Source organism: Schistocerca nitens, chromosome 6 (assembly GCF_023898315.1).
Source record: "Schistocerca nitens isolate TAMUIC-IGC-003100 chromosome 6, iqSchNite1.1, whole genome shotgun sequence".
Taxonomy (NCBI): domain Eukaryota; kingdom Metazoa; phylum Arthropoda; class Insecta; order Orthoptera; family Acrididae; genus Schistocerca; species Schistocerca nitens.
Window position 1 is genome coordinate 589,991,583 of NC_064619.1, and position 17,423 is coordinate 590,009,005.

At 42.8% G+C, this 17,423-nt stretch overlaps 1 pseudogene; it reads right to left on the reverse strand.

The window, feature by feature from the left end:
- Positions 1–7,432: 7,432 nt before the first annotated feature.
- Positions 7,433–7,550, reverse strand: LOC126191873 (5S ribosomal RNA; annotated as a pseudogene).
- Positions 7,551–17,423: the final 9,873 nt, after the last annotated feature.

The window sequence follows — 17,423 nt, forward strand, 5'->3', positions numbered from 1 at the left end:
ATTTTGCAGTCGTGATTTATTAAACTGATAGTTCGGTTATTTTCACACCTGTCAACACCTGCTTTCTTTGGGATTGGAATAATTATATTCTTCTTGAAGTTTGAGGGTATTTCGCCTGTCTCATACATCTTGCTCACCAGATGGTAGAGTTTTGTCAAGGCTGGCTCTCCCAAGGCTATCAGTAGTTCTAATAGAATGTTGTCTACTCCCGGGCCTTGTTTCGACTTAGGTCTTTCAGTGCTCTGTCAAACTCTTCACGCTGCATCATATCTCCCATTTCATCTTCATCTACATCCTCTTCCATTTCCATAATATTGTCCTCAAGTACATTGTCCTTGTATAGACCCTCTATATACTCCTTCCACCTTTCTGCTTTCCCTATTTGCTTAGAACTGGATTTCCATCTGAGCTCTTGATATTCATACAAGAGCTTCTCTTTTCTCCAAAGGTCTCTTTAATTTTCCTGTAGGGAGTATCTATCTGACCCCTAGTGAGATAAGCCTCTACATCCTTACATTTGCCCTCTAGCCATCCCTGCTTAGCCATTTTGCAGTTCCTGTCGATCTCATTTTTGAGACGTTTGTATTCCTTTTTGCCTGCTTCATTTACTGCATTTTTATATTTTCTCCTTTCATCAATTAAATTCAATATTTCTTCTGTTACCCAAGGATTTCTACTAGCCCTCGTCTTCTTACCTACTTGATCGTCTGCTGACTTCACTACTTCATCCCTCAGAGCTACCCATTCTTCTTCTACTATATTTCTTTCCCCCATTCCTGTCAGTTGTTCCCTTATGCTCTCCTTCAAACTCTCTAAAACCTCTGGTTTAATCTGTTTATCTAGGTCCCATCTCCTTAATTTCCCACCTTTTTGCAGTTTCTTCAGTTTTATTCTACAATTCATAACCAATAGATTGTGGTCAGAGTCCACATCTGCCCCTGGAAATGTCTTACAATTTAAAACCTGGTTCCTAAATCTCTGTCTTACCATTATATAATCTATCTGATACCTTTTATTATCTCCATGGTTCTTCCATGTATACAGGGTTATTACAAATGATTGAAGCGATTTCACAGCTCTACAATAACTTTATTATTTGAGATATTTTGCAATGCTTTGCACACACATACAAAAACTCAAAAAGTTTTTTTTAGGCATTCACAAATGTTCGATATGTGCCCCTTTAGTGATTCGGCAGACATCAAGCCGATAATCAAGAGTTCCTCCCACACTCGGCGCAGCATGTCTCCATCAATGAGTTCGAAAGCATCGTTGATGCGAGCTCGCAGTTCTGTTACGTTTCTTGGTAGAGGAGGTTTAAACACTGAATCTTTCACATAACCCTACAGAAAGAAATCGCATGGGGTTAAGTCGGGAGAGCGTGGAGGCCATGACATGAATTGCTGATCATGATCTCCACCACGACCGATCCATCGGTTTTCCAATCTCCTGTTTAAGAAATGCCGAACATCATGATGGAAGTGCGGTGGAGCACCATCCTGGTGAAAGATGAAGTCGGCGCTGTCGGTCTCCAGTTGTGGCATGAGCCAATTTTCCAGCATGTCCAGATACACGTGTCCTGTAACGTTTTTTTCGCAGAAGAAAAAGGGGCTGTAAACTTTAAACCGTGAGATTGCACAAAACACGTTAATTTTTGGTGAATTGCGAATTTGCTGCACGAATGCGTGAGGATTCTCTACCGCCCAGATTCACTTATTGTGTCTGCTCACTTCACCATTAAGAAAAAAATGTTGCTTTATCACTGAAAACAAGTTTCGCACTGAACGCATCCTCTTCCATGAGCTGTTGCAACCGCGCCGAAAATTCAAAGCGTTTGACTTTGTCATCGGGTGTCAGGGCTTGTAGCAATTGTAAACGGTAAGGCTTCTGCTTTAGCCTTTTCCGTATGATTTTCCAAACCGTCGGCTGTGGTGCGTTTAGCTCCCTGCTTGCTTTATTCGTCGACTTCCGCGGGCTACGCGTGAAACTTGCCCGCACGCGGTTCAACCGTTTCTTCGCTCACTGCAGGCCGACCCGTTGATTTCCCCTTACAGAGGCATCCAGAAGCTTTAAACTGCGCATACCATCGCCGAATGGAGTTAGCAGTTGGTGGATCTTTGTTGAACTTCGTCCTGAAGTGTCGTTGCACTGTTACGACTGACTGATGTGAGTGCATTTCAAGCACGACATACGCTTTCTCGGCTCCTGTCGCCATTTTGTCTCACTGCGCTCTCGAGCGCTCTGGCGGCAGAAACCTGAAGTGCGGCTTCAACCGAACAAAACTTTGAGTTTTTCTACGTATCTGTAGTGTGTCGTGACCATATGTCAATGAATGGAGCTACAGTGAATTTATGAAATCGCTTCAATCATTTGTAATAGCCCTGTACAACCTTGGTGGTTAACTATCTAAATGAAGCGTTTGAAGGGAAATGGACTGATCATGGAAGTCCAGTGTTCTTGCCTCCACGTTCCCCAGACCTTAATGCACTAGATTTTTATTTGTGGGGGTCGCTTAAAGGAACATGTTTATAGCACTGCATCAGTGGATGTTTACGACCTAATAAAATGAAATTTTCAAATGTGTGTGAAATCGTATGGGACTTAACTGCTAAGGTCATCAGTCCCTAACCTTACACACTACTTAACCAAAATTATCCTAAGGACAAACACACACACCCATGCCTGAGGGAGGACTCGAACCTCCGCTGGGATCAGCCGTACGACCTAACAGGTCGCTTGCATGCCACTTCGGCAGCGGTGGATGCAGGTGTGTTACGTAGGGTCCAACGAAGTATGATCCAGGAGTGGTGAAGTGTCTGACACAATGTGGTCACTTTGAACATCATCTCTGAAATGAATGTTGCTCTTAACGTATATGTATCGGGTCTGTAAAAATAAGCATGGTCATCAAACGTATAGAATGGAATAATTGTCCGTAGCATAATGTGCAATCTGTTGTAGCCTACGCATTGAGTTTTTTGTACCTCACTGCGTACAGACGATGTTACAATGTCTACTGATATTTTCAATTTTCTTTAGTTGTGTCATGGACGAAACAAAGTGATCGTTTACATCTGCAAGATGTTATCTCTCAATGTTTAAATAAAGGTAACAGTAACAGAAAGAAATACACAAGGTACAGCATTGTGGAGGTGTAGATGGAGACAATTTTATGCACAGCATTGCGAGAGCCTCGTTTTTTAAATCACATTTCTATTAGTCCTGCTGGCGGTAGTAAGTTTTTCTAGACACGCTTTTGTCTTGAATTGAAAGGAGGAATCGCATGCTGGCCGTGAAGTGCTGCATCTTTTTCTTCACCCTCTATACTTGTACATTGTGAATCCAGAGGTATAACATTTTTAGTTGTGACAGCTTTTGTGGGCGGTACAACTTTTTGTTTGTAGAAATTAAAATAGTATAATTAATAAGAGGACAGCACTGTTATGAAAATTATGTACATAAGTCATATTAATGGAAAATATTGTTTATTTTAGCGTTCCTCAACAAAATAAAAGGTTTAACTATAGTTTGCCTCACAGAATTGTAAATTTGTTGTTTCGACAATATCAAGCGAAATTTATGTGCTCAAGGAAAAAAATACTACTATTGGAAAATATCGTTCATTTTAGATTTCCTCAACGAAATGCAAGGTTTTAGTGTAGTTTGCCTCACAGAATTGTAAATTTGTTGTTTCAAGAATATCAAGCGAAATTTACAAAAAAATGGTTCAAATGGCTCTGAGCACTATGGGACTTAACTTCTGAGGTCATCAGTCCCCTAGAACTTAGAACTACTTAAACCTAACTAAGCTAAGGACATCACACACATCCATGCCCGAGGCAGGATTCGAACCTGCGACCGTAGCGGTCTCGCGGTTCCAGACTGTAGCGCCTAGAAACGCTCGGCTACCACGGCCGGCCGAAATTTACATGTCTGAAGGAAAAAATAAACGTGTGCATTGCAAAACCAATCTTAAAATTTTTTCGATAAATTACAAATTCATTTGTTACTGTAAACTGAAAGTGATACAATGTTAAAAGAAAGTAATGTTTTAAAAATAATTTATAAATGCCTCACTGGTAGTAATCGTTACCATAAACTACTTGTGCCAGAAATGTCAAGGCTCATTCAATAAGAAATTTTAAGTGAGACTGCGAATCAGTTTATAATAGTTTCAGTTGCATGAGGGGACTTCAAGAAGTAACTTATACATTACTATGGCGAGCCAGGTAACTTTTATTGAATGCTGCTCTACAGTTCAAAATAACGTATTTATGATTCTACTTTTCAACATGACTCTCTGTAAACAACGATCGGCAGGTTGTACCAGTTCCCCAACAACAGAAATATCTCTTTGGTCACAGAACCATTCGAGAAGCGCTGCGTGAACATGTTCACCGTCGAACAATCTGCAACTGCTGCATATCAGTTCCTCGACTGGTTGGACATTGTCGCCTTCCACCGACGTATGTGCTGCGTTGGTGAAATTGTTGGCACCATTTCATTACAGCTGAACGGGACACTGCATTTGGTCCATACACCGCCAGAATTTCCAGGGTCGATCTGTGTGCAATTTAGGTGTTTCGCCCAAAATAATCCTATTGTCCCACGTACTTCAGCTTTGGAATACGTTTCCAGCTGCCATGCCGTTTCACTCCCAAGCTATGATGCACGTTTCATCCGTACTGCAGCAGAACTGTGTGTTCAGGAAACCAAGAACATGTACTCTCTTCGACAATATGCCACTAGTGTTGCACAAGGGTCTTTTCGTGGGGCGACATGTATAACTTTCCTTTTTGAAGCCCCCTCGAGGTTCAGTTCGAGATTGAGTAGTGAAAATATTAACGAGGAAAATCATGGACGTACTTACTGAAATCATTACCTTTTTCATTCGGAAAGAAAACCAACGTATAACCAAAACATTTGCAACAATGCAAAGCCTGAGGAAAAGAAGGCACTATATATTGCGCATCATTGACAAATATTCCAAAAGAATCAACAATAAGGTATGGATATGTTTTAGGGTTTCGTGCCACAGTCCGTAAAAACGGAAAGTCTGTCTGTCTGTCTGTCTGACAGTTAAAAAACGTTCTTTCTCAGGAACGGGTAAACGTATCAGTTTGAGATCTATGGTCCCTTGAGGCTGTAAAAACTTGAAGCTTCTAAGTCAATGCAATCAAAAGGCACGGCCGTTTATGTCACATATTTTGATACTCGCAAACTCACTTATCAAAACTTGAATGGTACTTTCTGTTATCTACAATGATGAAATTTGGAAAGAAGTAAGGTTTCACTGTACAAGTAAACGAAAAAACAACGAAAATTGTTAATTAGTAATTATATGACCAAAAAAATACGTCTTTTATTATTTGTTATCCGACGTCAAACTTGCGATTCAAACAGTCAGTAGTTCTCCAGTTGGGCTGACTGGGTCGCAATGGTAAAAGTCAAACGTCAGGCAAGGAATGACTTCATTGCTCATATGATGCGTTTCGGAACTCATACGTCATCAGGTGTCTACGAGGCGTGTTTTTTAAGTAAGTACTGTTTTGCCACACCGCAGCGCCGCGGTCGGCGTTCTGCGCATGCGCACTGGGTACCCACATCTGTCTACGCACTGACTCCATTACAGTCTGATTCTTCCTTGTTTTCGTTCTGTACTGAGTGTTTAAGATGCCTCCGATAATCGTGAGTTCCACCGACTGTGAAGTACAGGCTGCTATAATATTTCTTAGTGCTAAAGGCCTAAAAGCGATCGATATTCATCGTGAGATCTGTGCATTTTACGGAGAAAACATTATGAGTGATGGAATGGTAAGAAAGTGGGTGAGAGCATTTAAAGATGGCCGCATAAATGTGCATGATGAACAACGGAGTGGGCATCCTTCGGTCATTAATGAAAGTTTTCTGCAGGAAGTGGAAAATAACGTGAGAGAAAACAGACGCTTTACGATTTCCTGCTTGCGGGATGACTTTCCTAACGTTTCTCGTAGCGTTTTGTATGGCATTGTGATCGAGCACTTGAATTACCGAAAACTGTGCACACGTTGGGTACAGAAAATGTTGACGGATGTGCACAAAACCAAACGTTTAGACAGTGCATTGACTTTCCTTGAGCGGTACCACAACGACGGTGATGATTTCTTAAGCCAAATTGTTATGGGCAATCAAACATGGGTGGCCTACGTCACACCAGAATCAAAGCAACAGTCCATGGAATGGCGGAATTCAGATTCACTCAGAAAAGTGAAGTTTAAACAAACAATTTCTGCCCGGAAAATCATGTGCACAGTTTTTTGGGACAGTCAAGGAGTATTGCTTGTGGAATTTCTGCCTCGTAATGAGACAATCAATGCAGCAGCTTACTGTATGACATTGCACAATCTGCGCCGTTCAATTCAGAACAAAAGACGTGGCAAGTTGAGCAAGGGCATCGTTTTGGTGCAAGACAATGCCCGTCCGCATGTGGCGAATCAGACCAAAGATCTCATCATATCTTTTCGATGGGAAACTCGAGGTCATGCTCCGTACAGCCCCGATCTTGCGACCAGTGACTACCATCTGTTCCTGCACTTGAAGAAACACCTGGGCGGTCAGCATCTTCAACAAGTCAGGTGGCAGACTTCTATGAGGAGAGTATTCAAAAACTGGTACAACGTTATGACAAGTGCCTCAATATCGACGGAAATTATGTAGAAAAGTAGATTAAGGTACAGGCTTTCACGTAAAAATAAAATTATTGAGATATCTTAGCACGTCTTTTTTTAATTTCAAAACGGTACTTACTTAAAAAACACGCCTTGTAGATTAGTCTGCGAATGTTTGTTTCACATACAACTTGACACTGTATGTCTACGTGTAGTAATCGTTAGTTGAGCATCTAAATGTTCAAATGTGTGTGAATTCCTAAGGGACCAAACTGCTAAGGTCATTGGTCCCTAGACTTAAACACAGCTTAACCTAACTTACCCTAAGGACAACACACACACCCGTGCTCGAGGGAGGACTCGAACCTCTGGCGGGAGGAGCCGCGCAATTCGTGACAAGGTGCCTCTAACCGTGCGGCCACTCATGCGGCCCTTGAGTATTTGATGATGGATAAATTCTGAAACGCGTCAGCGAGCAATAAAGTAATTCCTTGCCTAATGTTTGACTTTTACCACTGCGACCCAGTCAGCCCGACTGGAGAACTAATGAATACTATAACAATGGTCGCCTGCTTCCTGCAAATCACTCCGCCTTCAGGCCACAAGTGGCCCATCGGGACCATCAGGCCGCCGTGTCATTCTCCGCTGAGGATGCGAATAGGAGGGGCGTGTGGTCAGCACACTGCTCTCCCGGACGTTATGATGATTTTCTTTGACCGGAGCCGCTACTATTCGGTCGAGTAGCTCCTCAATTGGCATCACGAGGCTGAGTGCACCCCGAAAAATGGCAACAGCATATGGCGGCCCGGATGGTCACCCATCCAAGAGGTGGCCACGCCCGACAGCGCTTAACTTCGGTGATCTGACGGGAACCGGTGTATCCACTGCGGCAAGGCCGTTGCACTTACTGCAAGACTTTGTCATATTTGTACTATGGAAATTAAACTCTTGGAATCCTTGTGACCGATATCTTGCCAATATCAATGTCCACAACAGGCAGAAATGATGGAGATTCTCGATTCCCGGAATGGATGAACTGTCTATACACATGACTAAGTTTGCACTGAACCCTCAGTTCGCGAGTCATACAAGCATCTGGCCAATTTTTATTCGTACTTCTCACTGTGACGCAATTTTATGTTACCTGAAGTTAATTCGTACACGAAGCGAAAAGATACTGTGTGTCAAGTTACTTGGCGTAAAGAGAAGTTACACTGTTCATCATTTAAATGTGAATTTTCATTCGACACTTCTTACTATTTTCCGGGCAAGATGGAGTAGTGCATGGACGTGCATTCAGAAAGAGCGGGGTTTCGGCCAATTCTGGTAGTTTAGCACCAGGATATTCCCCAAGCAGTTTAGGGGGCACGGCTCTAATGGAAAGCTGACGATTGGTTTTGTAGCCAGTCTTCGTGTAATCCGAGCCTGTGTTCTGCCCCTGATGATCTAATTGCCGATATGACTTTTCTTATCTTACTTTGTCTCTGCAATAATTAATGTTGTTGGAAGGACATTGTATTGCAGCCGTATTCGAATGGTTAGCGGAAGGATCTGTGTTCGACTCTCCTTTTTCTGAGGCATGAAGATGTGAAATGAGGTCCACTCAGCCTTGCGAGGCCAAATGAGGATCTGCTTGAATAAAGAAGCAGCGACATCAGGATTCACCTACTCGCAATAACTGGAAGAACTGATGACATGATGATCACATGTCCCACGATCACAGGTCGCTTCGCGCACGGGATGTGAACACGTACGAGTATGTGGTGATACCACAGTTTGGAATTTACGTTCCACTACATTCCAAAGTGTGAAAGGAAGAATATCTCATGTTAGATTTTTGCCTTATGGAGAGGAGCTTGGCCAGTTAGATGCGACATCAGGCCGGCTGGTGTGGCCGAGCGGTTCTAGGCGCTTCAGCCTGGAACCGCGCGACCACTACAGTCGCAGGTTCGAATCCTGCCTCGGGCACGGGTGTGTGTGGTGTCCTTAGGTTAGTTAGGTTTATGTAGTTGTAAGTTCTAGGGGACTGATGACCAAAGACGTTAAGTCCGATAGTGCTCAGAGCCATTTGAACCATTTGAACCCATGTCCGTAAACATCATCCAACAATGCTACAGAGCGTAGAGTTGCAGGTTCCGGCACCTGTAAACGTATGTTTATACAGGGTAGTTCCGTGATGATGTTACAAACTTTCAGTGACGGTGGAGAAAGATAAATGCATCAATTCGAGGTTAAGGTCCGTGGTTCTGAAACGAACGAGTCGGAACTTACAGAGATATCAGAATGGTTTTCGCTTGTACTTTTGACTCGTTAGTTTCCGAACCAGGGACACTTACCTCAAATTGATACATTTATCCTTCTCCACCATCCTTGAAAGTTTGTAACATCATCAAGGAACTACCCTGTATAGACATACGTTTACGGAATCACCGTGTGGATACATACAGGGTGATAATTATTGAACTGTGTGAAACAAAATCGTCATAATTTCTGAGCGGCTTGCATTAGGACGTTCAAACTGTACGGTTGGCCGCGTGGCATAATGGGAATTTGCATGCGAGCCTTGTTGTCGGCCATCTGCACGTGAAAATGTCACGGTACAGCGTGCGTGTGCATATAGCGCTAGTGAAAACCTTCTATGAGAGCAATAACAGCCCAACTGCAGCTCAAAGGAAGTTTGCGACCGAGTTCAAGCCGAAGACAACCGGTCTAAGTGTCGTAATAATCAAGAATTTGATTCGCAAATTTGAGAGAACGGGTAGTGTTCGTGGTGACAGTGCTGGCAATTTCGGTCGTTCAAAAAGAGTGAAAATGCTTGAAAACATCGAAAAGACACGCGTTGTGTTTCAAACCAGCCCCAGGAAATCGATCATACGAGTTTCACAAGAGGTGAGAATCAGCTGGGACACATTGCGACAAATTGTTGTTGAAGACTTGCATCCCTTCCCATACAAAATTCAAACCCCTCAGCCATTAAGCTCCAGGGCATTGAACAGCGGTTGTGCTTCTCCAATACTACTGTCTGCAGCATTGACGAAAAGAACTTTGAGGTGAATATGGTTTGGTTCAGCGATGAAGTCCACTTTCATTTGGATGGGTTCGTCAATAAGTAAAATTGGGGCGTTTGGGGGACTGAGAATCCACATTTCGCTTCACCGTCAACGGAAGACTGTGTGGTGTGCAATGTCCACTCACAGAATAATCGGTGCGATATTCCTTGATGGCACTGTGACTACTGAAAGATACGTGAAGGTTTCGGAAGATGATTTCATCCCCATTTTTCAAAGTGACACAGATATCGACAATATGTGGTTAATGCAAGATGGAGCTCGACCCCATCGAAGCAGGAGAGTGTTTGATATCCTGGGGGACTACTTTGGGGACCGCATTCTAGTTCTGGCGTACCCAGAGGCCACTGGCATATGCCTCGATTGGCCGCCATATTCTCCGGATCTGCGCCTCCTTTTTGTGGGGCTATATTAAAGACAAGGTGTACAACAATAACGCCAAAAGCATTGCTAAGCTGAAAACAGCCATTCAGGAGGTCATAAACAGATCGGTGTTCCGACACTTCAGCGGGTCATTAATAAGTTCGCTATTCGTCTCCCCACATCATCGCCAAAGACGGCAGGCATATCAAACATGTAATAATCTAAATCCGAATACCTGTAGTGACGTTTACATGTTGAATAAAGTGTGTTCATGCCGTAGCTTGTAACTAATTTTTTTTTTTCCATGTAGCTCAATAACTGCGACCCCTTACATTTACAGGCGCCGGCGCCTATGACTCTGACGCTCTGTAGTGTCATTGAATGACGTTTAGGGACATGAGTTCCTATTCAAAATCACTCACTTCCCTCTACAAGTCCTAGAAGTTGGTAATGAGAATTTCCGAACATCCTGCATATCGACAGTTAAACGCTTCCTAGTATTTGATGCATTTCGTGCTGTAGCCTGCTTGCTATGAAAGCACATCGTTTTACTGCTACGGTACAATGATGATTTGTCAAAAGCACGTCGTTTTCGGAAGGGGAACCAGTGGCAGAATGGGGTACTTCATGTTTCAACAGTCATTCTGAGGTACAAGAAAATTATAATAAACTGTTAAATTTATTCAGACCTCTTCATTATAATAATAACTGATGTGTCGGCAGAAGTGCCAACACCGTGTTGTTTGAGGAAGCCGAAATGCACGCTATAAGCTCACGCAGGATGGCGTGAGGTCTGAAACAGGATACTTAATGAATGCTATAAAGAAAAGTGCGTAGATGCTGGAATACTTAACTTTAATCCACAATTGGTGAACATTGGTCTTGTTACTGTACATGCTTCATTAGATACATAGCAAAGGATAAATGGCGCCTTGCTAGGTCGTAGCAATTGACTAAGCTGAAGGCTATGCTAACTATCGTCTCGGCTAATGAGAGCGTAATTCTCAGTGAACCTTTCCTAGCAACGTCGGCTGTACAACTGGGGCGAGTGCTAGTAAGTCTCTCGAGACCTGCCGTGTGGTGGCGCTCGGTCTGCGATCACTGACAGTGGCGACACGCGGGTCCGACATGTACTAATGGACCGCTGCCGATTTAAAGCTACCACCTAGCAAGTGTGGTGTCTGGCGGTGACACCACAATAACCTTCAAAACACTACAACTTATCAATATTTAATTGCCTAACAACGAATATTTATTAAAAAATTTGGGAAATGGTATTTTTCCCAGTTTTGCCCCATGGGTGGTACAAAATGTAGTATAATATTCCACATAAAAAATTAGTTTTAAGGGAAATCATAACAGCTTTCATGGATTTGCATACAAAAATTAGTTATAAGTGACACATAAATTATAAACTCTTATGCTTGACACGGGGTGCATACATGGATAACCTCGCCCTCACTGCCCAAGACCGTGCACGAATTGTGAGCCTACTCGATGAAAAGGCTACATCTGATCCATCCTTCTTCAGAGCAGTCAAGACAGTAAAGATACTTCGAATTTCCCACTATCACTAGATGAATTCGACTGCTTTTGTTTTGAGGATGTTTTAGACCTTGGGCCGCTGTTCTTAGATACTTTCGATCAAGTTGTAAGTACATGATTTTTGCTTGCGTGAGAATTTTCCTGAACTTCCTAGGCTAATTCAAGGCACTTTTTCGCAGACTTAAGCCTATAACGCTTCGTTTTCATCTTTGTATTTTCTTCCTCCACATTAATAGCTCCATCTTATAAGGAGATGAGGTCAAGATAGCTATTTTGTCTCTATGTTTTGATCAACGTTTATTCTTCTGTGCTACTTTTGGAATTAGTAATATGCTCTCTAGACAGAAAACTTGGAAGCTACAGTCTGGAAATATCGCTACTCTACAAGGATGCTTGTTCGATGAGGTGTCCCTTGTGATGGAGTTTCCAGTCCCTTTGTGCTAAACGAGTGTGGTGCCTTGGTAAAGTTTTCTTCAGAGTTTGTAACTCAGTGGTTCCTGATGACAGGAAATCTTTGGTTCAAGGACATACTTGTCAACAGGCCAAATTCCAGATTTTCGAAATCCAATAACAGCATGTAACATCGCTGAGGACTGTAAATATGCGTTCCCAAAAACGTGTGATCACTTTTACAGGATTTCATCTCAACCATTTGCGAATTTCAGTCTCTTAATACACGACGCTGCAATGTGGTTTGAGGGATGTTGAACTGAGTTGCTCCTTTCTTGTAGCGCATTCTTCCAGTTACTAAAGCCTCTACACCCTCTTACATGGATGTAATAGACCAACTTTGCCTGTTAGATTTTCTTTTGTAGACTCGAATCATTCTGTACAGAAAAAAATCTTTTGTGTACAAAACCTAAAAAACGCACATGTAATTAACATGGAGCAGAACGGGGTACTAATGGGGTAGAACTGAGTAGGTAAAATTCAGTGAAAAGAAAAAAACTGATATTTAAAGGACATATATTGAGGATACAATAAAGAAAAGTCCGGAACCACGCGGCTGCTACGGTCGCAGGTTCGAATCCTGACTCGGGCATGGATGTGTATAATGTCCTTAAGTTAGTTAGGTTTAAGTAGTTCTAAGGCTAGGGGACTGATGACCTCAGAAGTTAAGTCCCATAGTGCTCAGAGCCATTTGAACCATTTTGAACAATAAAGACAACTGAGGATACAATCATGTCACTGAGGATATAATCAAGACGAAGTATACAATCAAGAAACATATGTTTACTTATTTGAGAGACATTAAGACCTGACTATTGCAGAAACGTGTAGGAAAAACGCATCGACACAGCAGAAGCAAGAACGCAGCATGCAATGGCGTCAATGCATTGTTAGATACTTCGTCTCGATCTCTCAACAAAGTTCTAACAACGTCCAGGAGATGGCAGCACATACCAGGACAAGAACATCATTACCCCGTTCTGCCTCACTACCCCCTTCTGCCACATATTCCTCTACGATTTATCATAATTATGTGTCAAATAACAACATTTGTAATTACAGCGCCTAGATATTATACGCCACTTAAATAAGGTGCATCATGTTGGAGCTGTACCATAGATGATAACATCGTTAACTACAATAAGAAAGGTAGCAAATTCACGTCTAATTACTTCCAATTTTTTTACCTCTAAAATGATCTGCGACTTTAATTTTAACGTAATGGAGGTGTAACATGCAATATTCTATATTATTTGTTATAAATAAAGTATTTGTTGTAATTCTTGTTGCATAGACAGACGACTGGAATGTTTACCCAGTGGTGAACAGTTTTAACGTGACTGCCGGGGCAACGTCAGCAGTGTGTGCCAAGCTGGGAATCGTATCCGGATAGGTGAGGGATCAAGGCTACTGTTCGCGAGAAGTGGGAAATCCCGGTTCGAGCCCGACACCGACATAGATTTTCAGTTAGCGCCACTGAAATTACTTCAGTGCCTAACTGCAGCCGAGTAAGAAATTATGTCATTTCATCTTTTTAACGGCCGACGCCATGTTGAAAAAAAATATTAATTCCTTTCAAAACGACGGCAGCCGAAATATGTTCAGATTTAGGTTCCTCTGTATCTAGAAAATCATTGTTGTAGAGTTTCTATCCTTTCTGTAATTATTTTGAAGCTCGAAATAAAATTGATACGAAAATTTATATCAGTTGATTTCATCTTCATTAATTAACTTTCGACTCAACCTCTGTTTTCAGCCTTGTGCTGTCGCCCACGTGCTTTTCACGGCACCTGACGTTCTTGGGAGGGTTCGTAACACGATGTGTTATAACTGGAAGTTTTTACTATTATGAAACTTTGTGTAAAGGATGTATTACCTATCTCTTGATGTTATGAACTGCCTCACGTTTATATGTAGACAGTAAATGTCTTTTGCACCGACGGCTGTTAGTTTCGAAAAAAAATCCTCTTCCATTTCAATGAAATTACGAAACGAATCTCTATCCTGAAACCAATGACATGGAGTACGTTACTTCAGAGTGATGGTAGTGAACGCAACATCGAGAATATAGATATTATGCATATGCAAACTGACATTAGACACTGTAATTTAACTACATTCAGTTTTAAACCGAAAATGTGATGGAGATTCAATTGAGTTAACCAGTAACTTCTACTACTGTATGTCTCAGATCGTTGTCCAGCATATATAGTGTTCCTGTACCTGCAACTCCCTGTTCAGGCCACCGACGAGTCCAGAACCTTCGCAATTTTCTCCCTTCTTTTTCGGAGATTGCTAACAAACGCCGTTATTTTGCTCGGGTCCTTTCTCGTACAGAAACTGTGTGATCAGCGCATCATATACAGCCGACGACTACCGCTGGAGAGCACTGGGGTCGCAATCAAGATGAGGAGCACGTGCTGTGATTTTTTAAAATTTTATTTTTATTTTGAGTCCTCAGTCTTCTGACTGGTTTGATGCGACCCACCGGGAATTTATCTCCTGTGCCAACTTCTTCATCTCAGAGTAGTACTCGCAACCTGCGTCCTCAATTATTTGGTGGATGTGTTCCAATCTCTGTCTTCCTCTTCAGTTTATGCCCTCTACAGCTCCCTCTAGAACCACGGAAATCATTCATGGATATATTAACAGATGTCCTTTCGTCTTGTCCCTTCTCCTTGTCAGTGTTTTCCACATATTCCTCTCCTCTCTGATTCTGTGCAGAACCTCCTCATTCCGTATCTTATCAGTCCACCTAATTTTCAACATTCGTCTGTAGCACCACAGGTTAAATGCTCTAATACTCTTTTGTTCCGGTTTTCCCACAGCCCACGTTTCACTACCATACAATGCTTGCACCAAACGTATATTCTCAGAAATTTCTTCCTCAAATTAAGGCCTATGTTTGATACTAGTAGACTTCTTTTGGCCAGGAATGCCCTTTTTCCCAGTGCTAGTCTGCTTTTGATGTCCTCCTTGCTCCGTCCGTCATTGGTTACTTTGCTGCCTTAATTTCATCTACTTCGTGACCATTAATCCTGATGTTAAGTTTCTTGCTGTTCTCATTTCTGTTACCTATCAATACTTTCGTCCTTCTTTGATTTACTCTCAATCTGTATTCTGTACTCAATAGAGTATTCATTCCATTCAACAGGCCCTGTAGTTATTCTTCAATTTCACTGAGGATAGTAATGTCATCAGTGCACCTTAACATTGATATCCTTTCACCCTGAATTTTAAATCCGCTCTTGAACCTTACCTTTATTTCTGTCATTGCTTCTTCGATGTATACATCGAACAGTAGGGGCAAAAGACTACATGTTTGTCTTATGCCATTTTCAATCCGAGCATTTGGTCCGAGGTCCTCCACCTTTATTGTTTCCTCTTGATTCTTGTACATATTGTATATCACCCATCTTTTTCTATAGCTTATCCCTATTTTTCTCAGGGTTTACAACATCTGCCACCACTTCACGTTGTCGAATGCTTTTTTCAGGTCGACAGAAACGTGTCAAAGTGCCTTGATTTGTGTTAAGTCTTCCTTCCATTATCAACCACAATGTCATAGCTGCTTCTCGTGCCTTTACTTTTCCTAAAGCCAAAATCATCGTCGTCTAACACATCCTCAATTTTTACCTCCATTATTCTGTACATTATTCTTCTCAGCAACTTAAATGCATGAGTTGTTAAGCTGAATGTGCACTTATCGGCTCTTGCAATCCTGGTAATTGTGTCGAAGATGTTTTTCCGAAAATCTGCTGGTATATGGTCAGTCTCATATATTCTACACACCAACGTGAATAGTCGTTTTGCCGCGCGGGATTAGCCGAGCGGTCTAGGCGCTGCAGTTGTGGACTGTGCGGCTGGTCCCGGCGGATGTTCCTACCTCCGGCATGGGTGTGTGTGTTTGTCCTTAGGATAATTTAGGTTAAGTAGTGTGTAAGCTTAGGGACTGATGACCTTAGCAGTTAAGTCCCATAAGATTTTACACACATTTGAACGTTTTTTTGAATAGTCGTTTTATTGCCACTTTCCCAATGATTTCGGAAATACCGATATAATGTCAGCTATCGCTTCTGACTTATATGACACCGAGCGAGGTGGCGCAGTGGATAGCACACTGGACTCGCATTCCGGTGGACGACGGTTCAAACCCAAGTCCGGGCAACGTGATTTCCCTAAATTGCTTCAGGCAAATGCCGGGATGGTTCCTTTGAAGGGGCACGGTCGACTCTCTTCCCCATCCTTTGGTCCCCTCCCCCAAATCAACCAACCAACTAACCAACTTATACGACCTTAAGTCGTCCAAACCTCTTTTAAATTCAGTTTCTAATACTGCATCCCTTGTCTCTTCGCTGTCGACTCCTGTTTCTTCTTCTATCACGGTCATCAGATAGGTCATCCCCCTCACAGAGGCCCTCAATGTACTCTTTCCACCCATCCGCTCTCTCCTCTACGTTTAACAGTGACATGTAATAGATCGTTTCAAAACACGTATAGGAACCGCAACAGATGCCGCATCTGGCACGCTTCGCGATGAGAAACACGTCTCGTGTGAGGCTTAAGTACGCCTTCACGAGCGGTGTTTACGGTTAGAGGGCACTATGGTATTGTTTCGAGGATCTGTATTCTGAGAAACAGACTGTTCCTTCTCGACGTGATTTTTTATGCGACGCCCCTCCCCTCAAAAGCAGTAAGGAGTCTCCCTTGTGCGGTTATCTGGGTCACTCAAATTGTGTCGGAGGTATTTGAGAAACGGGGAGAAGAACTGCTCCGGCGCCAAGCTCACAGCCACAGTACGCTTGCATATGTATAGCGTGATTCGAAGCCCGCCGGATTGTGAGTCCCGCAGCTTGCAGACGGCTTTCTAGCGATTTTGTTGTCGGGCACGTCCTGCGCAGAGGCTTGGCGTCCCGGCGCCTCTGCCGATGCGACGCGCCTTCCGCACTGTTTAAATGCAAGGAAGACGGCGCCTGAGCGAGGTGGTAGGACTGTATTCTCCGCTGGGTTACGAGCCGCCGGGATAACGTTCCTATCTGCGACGAGCCGAGGAAACTAGACGTTCCTCCTGCTCTCTGTTCGCGGAATGTTCCTGGCCCTGATGAGGTCTGCTGCAGCTATCACAGCCGGATCGACATGAATCTGAGTACGAGATCAGGAAAAAAAAAGACACTCACAACTCTTCACCAGTTGAATAATGTCGCTTCCAAATTTGGGAACACCTTATGGTACCACGGCTCTGCGTGTAAATAACAATTTTTCCGCTTTAACCAGTACAATTTTTGTACCGCCATGTGTAGGGAAATTATGACCAGTGTACAGGAGCAGCCATTGTAGGACCATGGCGCTG